Raw genomic sequence first — 6,356 nt, forward strand, 5'->3', positions numbered from 1 at the left:
GTACTTTTTTATTTAAATGCAGCCATAGGTTAGAATGAGACCCAGTTTGGTGTAGTGATTAAGGCATTAGGCTAGAAACCTGGAGACTCACCTAAAGCTATCTGGGTGACTGGACCAGTTCCCACACTCAGTGGTAGGAGGAAGGTATTGACCAACAGTTTCTAAAACACTGCCAAGAAAAATGCAGTCCTTGTCCAGGCAAGAGTCAGTACTCACTTGAAAGTACTTTAAAAAACAACAACAACCACCCCCCTGAACCTTCCTTCTGAAACTGTTTAGTAGGAAGCATAACTGAAAACTATATAACCTAATTCCAAATGAAAAAAATGCTGGCCCAAAATGAGAGCCTTCTGATTTGCTGTTGCCATCTTTATAGTCCTTTTTAGCATGATTATTTAAAATTGTACTTTATGTAAGTTTTCAAGAGGCTTTGAGATGCCTAGGAAATATTTAATAAATAAACAAATCGGGACTAGGCAAGATTCTGTGCTGGGTGTATGGTGTCCTTACTCTTCTGTGTACAGAAAGCAATAGTAGCAGCAGCTGAATCTTTTAGCAACAGTGATGAGTTAATATCCTCTATGCAGACCTGTCGAACTGGTGGCCCATGGGCCAGATACCTCACACACAGGCCACACCCACCCTGGCTCCGCAAAGGAAAAAAACGTTGCAATACATCACCATCTGGCCTGTGACGAGATCAAGTTGACACCCGTGCCAGTCTATAGTATCTCACACTTAGTCCAATCATTCAGCAGAGGATGTCCAGAGAATGCAGAAAGAATAATTGGGAGGTTTCCACTGCTGCCCCAGGCAATTGCTCCCTCAAGCAATGCTTCACTTTGCCCCAAGAACAAGTTTAACTTAAATGACTCTCACAAATGATTTGTATGTATTGCAGAATTACTAGGGTTGACAATGGAAAGATTAGAAGGGAAGCCTGTTTGCTGACATATTTTATAGTCTTCAGGAGCATCTGCGCTGGCATGAGTTTCTACATGTTTTCAATAAAAAGTGTAGCAGGTCAACTTCTGGTTAGAGCAACTTTACCTCAGCAATGTCTGGAATTTAGTTTCTTAATAAACTTGTACTAAACCAGCAAAGCACAGAAAGACAATATTTGTTTATAGATGTTATTGCATTTTTGTGAATTTAGGAGGGATGGAAATAATCATATTTGAGCCCCTCCAAGAACATTCTTGACTAACAAGCTACAAAGATATTTTTCATATATTTGTAAGAAAAAAAAAACTTGGCATAAAATTATCCCCTAAACTCAGCTGAAGATGTTACCTAGCCTGGTAATGAAATGTTTGGAAACCAACCCACAAACCTTCACCCTCATTCTACACCAGAGCTACAGATATTTGCCACTATTGCAAATAAATATATTGCAAAAGAAATGTAACAGTGTATTTAGACATCTTGGATATTCTACTTTAAAGTTCTCTCACAGGTAGTGGGAGTAGAAAATTTGATTTATATATTCCAAGGAAATATCCATAAGAATATGGAATATAGAAATAATCAGTTTCAGCAAAATGACAAAAGGAATGATGTAATGCAAGCTCTGTTCCTTATATACATGTATGCAATGTCTTGATGCACATGTTGAAATAATCCTCAACATATGATTAATTGTTCAACTGTTTGAAGTTATAGTAGTACTGAACAAAGGGAATTATAATTCATGCCCAAAGTTACAGCTGTTGCAATTTCCCCACTCTGACTTAATCAAAATTGCAACCTGCTCATTCTAACAACCACAAGAGTAGTTCAATTTCTGCACCTGCCTGTCTGTACCACCCCACCCCCATCTTTGCTTTTTGACTCTGCTGCCATGTCCTCTGCCATCCCAGCGGACTTTTGAGATCTTCTTGCTCCTGTTGTTGATGAGGCATGCTGGCTTGGCCTGGCCCTCATGCCAAGAAGTCCCGTTGATTAAGTCTGGGGCTGCTTCTTGTTTATGCCCAGACCCATTTTGGGGCACCACAAGAAGCAGAAACCATCAAGTAAGAAGCATCTGTACCATTGCACCAAAAAGTGGGATGCTTTTTACTTTTTTTTTTTCAGCATGAAGCCCAGCCAAACCATCAGTCCAGGCATACATTGTCATTAGTGAAAGCAAGGGACTGCAAAATCACCCGAGGCAGGAGTGTAGCAGGGGTCTCAGAGTGCAGCGTAGCAGGGGCATATATGGCTGGGACTGGATTGGGGTAACTGCATCTTTCTGGAGCCCTAGAGTTGTGCAGATCGGGATCTGCTTGCTGCTGTATAAGGCAGGGTGCATCATGACCAAAAAGGGCAGAGAGGGGAGGAGATACGTCAGTGGGAAAGTTGGAGGCAGCACCTTAATTTACTGAGGTTCAATGCTAAGCCTGGAATTGCTTGGCTTGGCTTGGGTATTTGCTTAACAACCCAAAATTCATGATTAACAACAGCAACTAAAAATGCCAGGATTGCCATTGTTAAGTGCTACAGGCACGTGACAACTTGCTCTATGACCTCATTGCTTAGCAATGGAAATTCAGGACCTAACTCTGGTCATAAGTCAAGGACTACCAGCACGATACAAAGATATCAGAACTTGTGCTATGATGGTATTTGCTCCCCATGTCCCCACCAGCAGATGCCAATCTAGATGGAGATGTTTGTATAATAAAATTTCTAGACATGTAGTCCTCGAGCTACAATCACAATTGAGCCCAGAATTTCAGTTGCTAAATGTGACATTTGTTAAGTGAGTTTTGTCCCATTTTACCATCTTTCTTGCCACAGTTGTTCAGTGAATCACTGCAGTTGTTAAGTAATAAGGTTGTGAAGTGAATTTGGCTTCCCCATTGATTTTGCTCATCAGAAAGTCGCAAAAGGTGATCACATGACCCCAGTACACTACAACCTTCACAAATATGAGTCCATTCCCAAGCGTCTGAATTTTGATCACGTGATCATAGGGATGTTGCAATGGTCATAAATTTGAAAAGTGGTCATAAGTAAGGGAGAAGAAATCAGTAAATGAACTGTTGTAAGTGAAGGATTAACTTTATATCTCACTTCTGATTATTCTTGAATTACTGATAAAATACAGTTTGCTACAATTTATTTGTGCTTAGTTGTGCCAAAGGAACTTTAGTATTTTGCTCTGAAAGGAAATGTTTGCTTTGAAGCAGAGCATTTCTCGTTTGCCTTCCTGTCACAGCTGCACACAGGCTTTTGAATATTTTTTTTTTGTTTCAAACTACATTTCCTCCCTTTATTTTTTTTTTAAAAGGCTTTATTCTTGTAGCCCCGGTTATTTTACAGACACTTAAAGCAGGTGTGGTTTTGTTCTCTGTGTGTGGTATTTGTTCACACACGTTCATATTTGTATGAATAGCATATACACTATGCTTGTGTGTATAACCCACATTCTTGTGTATTGTGTATACATGTTACCTTGTGTTCTTATTGCTCTTCTATATTGATCTTGCAAAAGGCTGTCAGATACTTTCAAGTTCCCTTCCATATGTGGAGAAGAAGACTATTGCTGTGGGCCTCCCTCAATTTCCATCCCCACATAGACTATATCCTGTATAGTAACTGTGACAAGGTAAGGAGAGCGCTTTTCAATCACTTTACCAGCAACTGCCAGGGAGGGGATCTGTATTTTTTTCTTTACAAGGAAGTAGCACATTGTGTCAAAGTAGATTCTCCCCAAGTGCTGTGTCTATGTGCCATTATATATTTGCTATTACTACTCAAAAGAGCAGTAGTATTTTGTACAGACAGAGTACAAAGTTTATAGCAGCATTTTAGATTTTAGGGTATGTAATTTTATTTTTCAGGAATATGAAAAATTACATAAAGAAAACTAAGGAGCTGACTTGTGAAGTCACACAGTGATAAGCAGTACTTAACATTTTCAGATCATTTTTTAAAATTTACAGAGTATGTAAGGCTATTTTAACATTCTAGAGATTATCAGTGTGAATGTTTTCAGAACATGGAGAATCTATTTTCTTCTTTAGAAAGCTGCTGTAAAATCCATTTTATAGTCCAAGCCTATGTTGGAGGAGGAACACAGATGAAACAGCACATAACACAGAAATGGTCCATTTGAGATATTTGCTTTATTTCTTTACTTGCTATATTGCTTTATAGGCCAAGCCTATAAAACTGAGGAGTGTCTGCCAAGTATCCTCAAAGACAACTTCCGTGCTAAACACCTTTTATTTCAGCATGAGCAGTGGCCAGAGATGATGGGACCTCTAGCCTTAATTTCTGAAAGACCAATGATTCCTTGTGTCTATTTTTTAAAAAAAGATTAACTTTAAAAAGAGGAAATGGCCCAAACAAAATTTATGTGCACATTTTTGCTATTTGTCTCCTGATTTTCAGATCAGCTCCTTACTGAAGAATGAGATTTGCTTGTTTAAAACATTTGATACGCCATTTAACATTTTAGAAAGTTAAAAAGAATGAGTTAAAACATGCAACAATTCTACTTTCTACAAAACTGAAATGGACGCACGCTCACACACACAGAACTTTGAAAGATACTAATGATTGAAACTTAAAGCAAACCTTAAAATTGGCTCAAGATCAGTGGTGTAAATAGCACTATAGCAATAGCACTTAGATTTATATCCCACTTTCTAGTGCTTTACAGCCCTCTCTAAGCTGTTTACAGAGTTCCCCCAACAATCTGTGTCCTCATTTTACTGACCTCAGGATGGAAGGCTGAGTCAACCTTGAGCCAGTGAGAATTGAACCCCTGGCAGTGAGCAGTGAGTTAGCTTGTTGTACTACATTCTAACCATTGCACTACCACGGTAAATCTTGCTTTGCATTACCAATGTACTACAGCTAGTTCTCGACTTACAACAATTTGTTTAGTGACCGTTCAAAGTTACAACAGCACTGGAAAAAGTGGCGTATGCCTTTTTTCACACCACTATTGTGGCATCCCCATGGTCGTGATCAAAATTTGAATGGTTGGAAACTAGTTCATATTTATGATGGTTGCAGTGTTCGGGTCATGTGAACAGCTTTTGCAACTTGACAAGCAAAGCTTACGGGGAAGCCTAATTGTGGCTAGAATGGTCATAAAATGGGGCAAAATTCACTTAACAAATGTCTCACTCAATAATGTAAATTTTGGGCTCAATTGTGGTCTTAAGTCAAGGATGACCTATATGCATTTTGAAACCATATTTCCAGGTATGAATGACAAGAAATATAAATCAGTCAAGAAATATACTTTTTATAATGCCCCCGGAAATACGTAAGATCTCTGACCTCCAGGTGTTTCGCTGCGTATTGAAGACCCTGTTGTTCCGCCAGGCAGGGCTATCAACATAATAATTTTAAATTGGGGTATTTTAAATTTTTGGGGTTTTAAATTAGCCAAATCTATTTAATTATTTTAATTTTTAATTATTGTTGTGTCCTGTGTTTTTAAATTGGCTGTACACCGCCCTGAGTCCTTCAGGAGAAGGGCGGTATAGAAATAAAATAATAATAATAATAATAATAATAATAATTATTATTATTATTATTATTATTATTATTATTATTATTATTATTATTATTAAATAACACTGTATTTTGTAAGAAGTGGTCTTCAAGCTTTGCATTGTATAGAAGAACCTACTTAAAATCCTATTTTCCCTCTTATTCGAACAAAAGGATTATGCGACATAATCAAAACTGTTTTTGAATGTTGAACTAGGCAAATCCAAGACTTCCAGCTTTGGAAGGGAGAAGAAATCAAGATCATGCCTGGTTCTTTCTCTGACTGTATCAGATTTCTTTCTTCAAATAACTTGACCTGATTTGCTTGTCATCATACAGTCAATATCACATTCCCTAATTCTTAAAATACATTGGCAGAGTGGGCTGGATAAAGGAAACAATTCAAGTAATGATTTCTACATTTGATTTTCAAGTATGGAACCAAGGAAATTCATACTATTATCAATTAAAAGACAAGCCAATAACCAATATGTAAGTACATACAGTATTCTGTCACTATTAAGTGTATTTCTATCCATTCAATGTATTAATAAATAAATTCTATGGTGAAGAATCCTATTTTCTTCATAAATTATTATAGAAAAATGGAGATGTGTGTGTATTTTTGATAATTCCTGCACCTCCCCTCCATTCTTTTCAGTTTATTCATCTATCTGAACCAGATCTGAGTCTATATGTTTCTGAGGGTTACACAAATATGGAATTGATTAAATGTATATTTTCCTGTTGAAAGAAACTTCTCTTATCAAAGGGAAACTTTCCTTTAAATCCTGATGTGCTTGGCTCTACTCCCTGAATTAGAACCAAATCGTGCCAGCATACTATATGCAGCACTCAGTGAT

This window comes from Pituophis catenifer, unplaced genomic scaffold (genome assembly GCF_029215685.1).
Source record: "Pituophis catenifer annectens isolate HBS135680 unplaced genomic scaffold, rPitCat1.0.hap2 SCAF_1, whole genome shotgun sequence".
In the NCBI taxonomy this organism is placed as follows: domain Eukaryota; kingdom Metazoa; phylum Chordata; class Lepidosauria; order Squamata; family Colubridae; genus Pituophis; species Pituophis catenifer.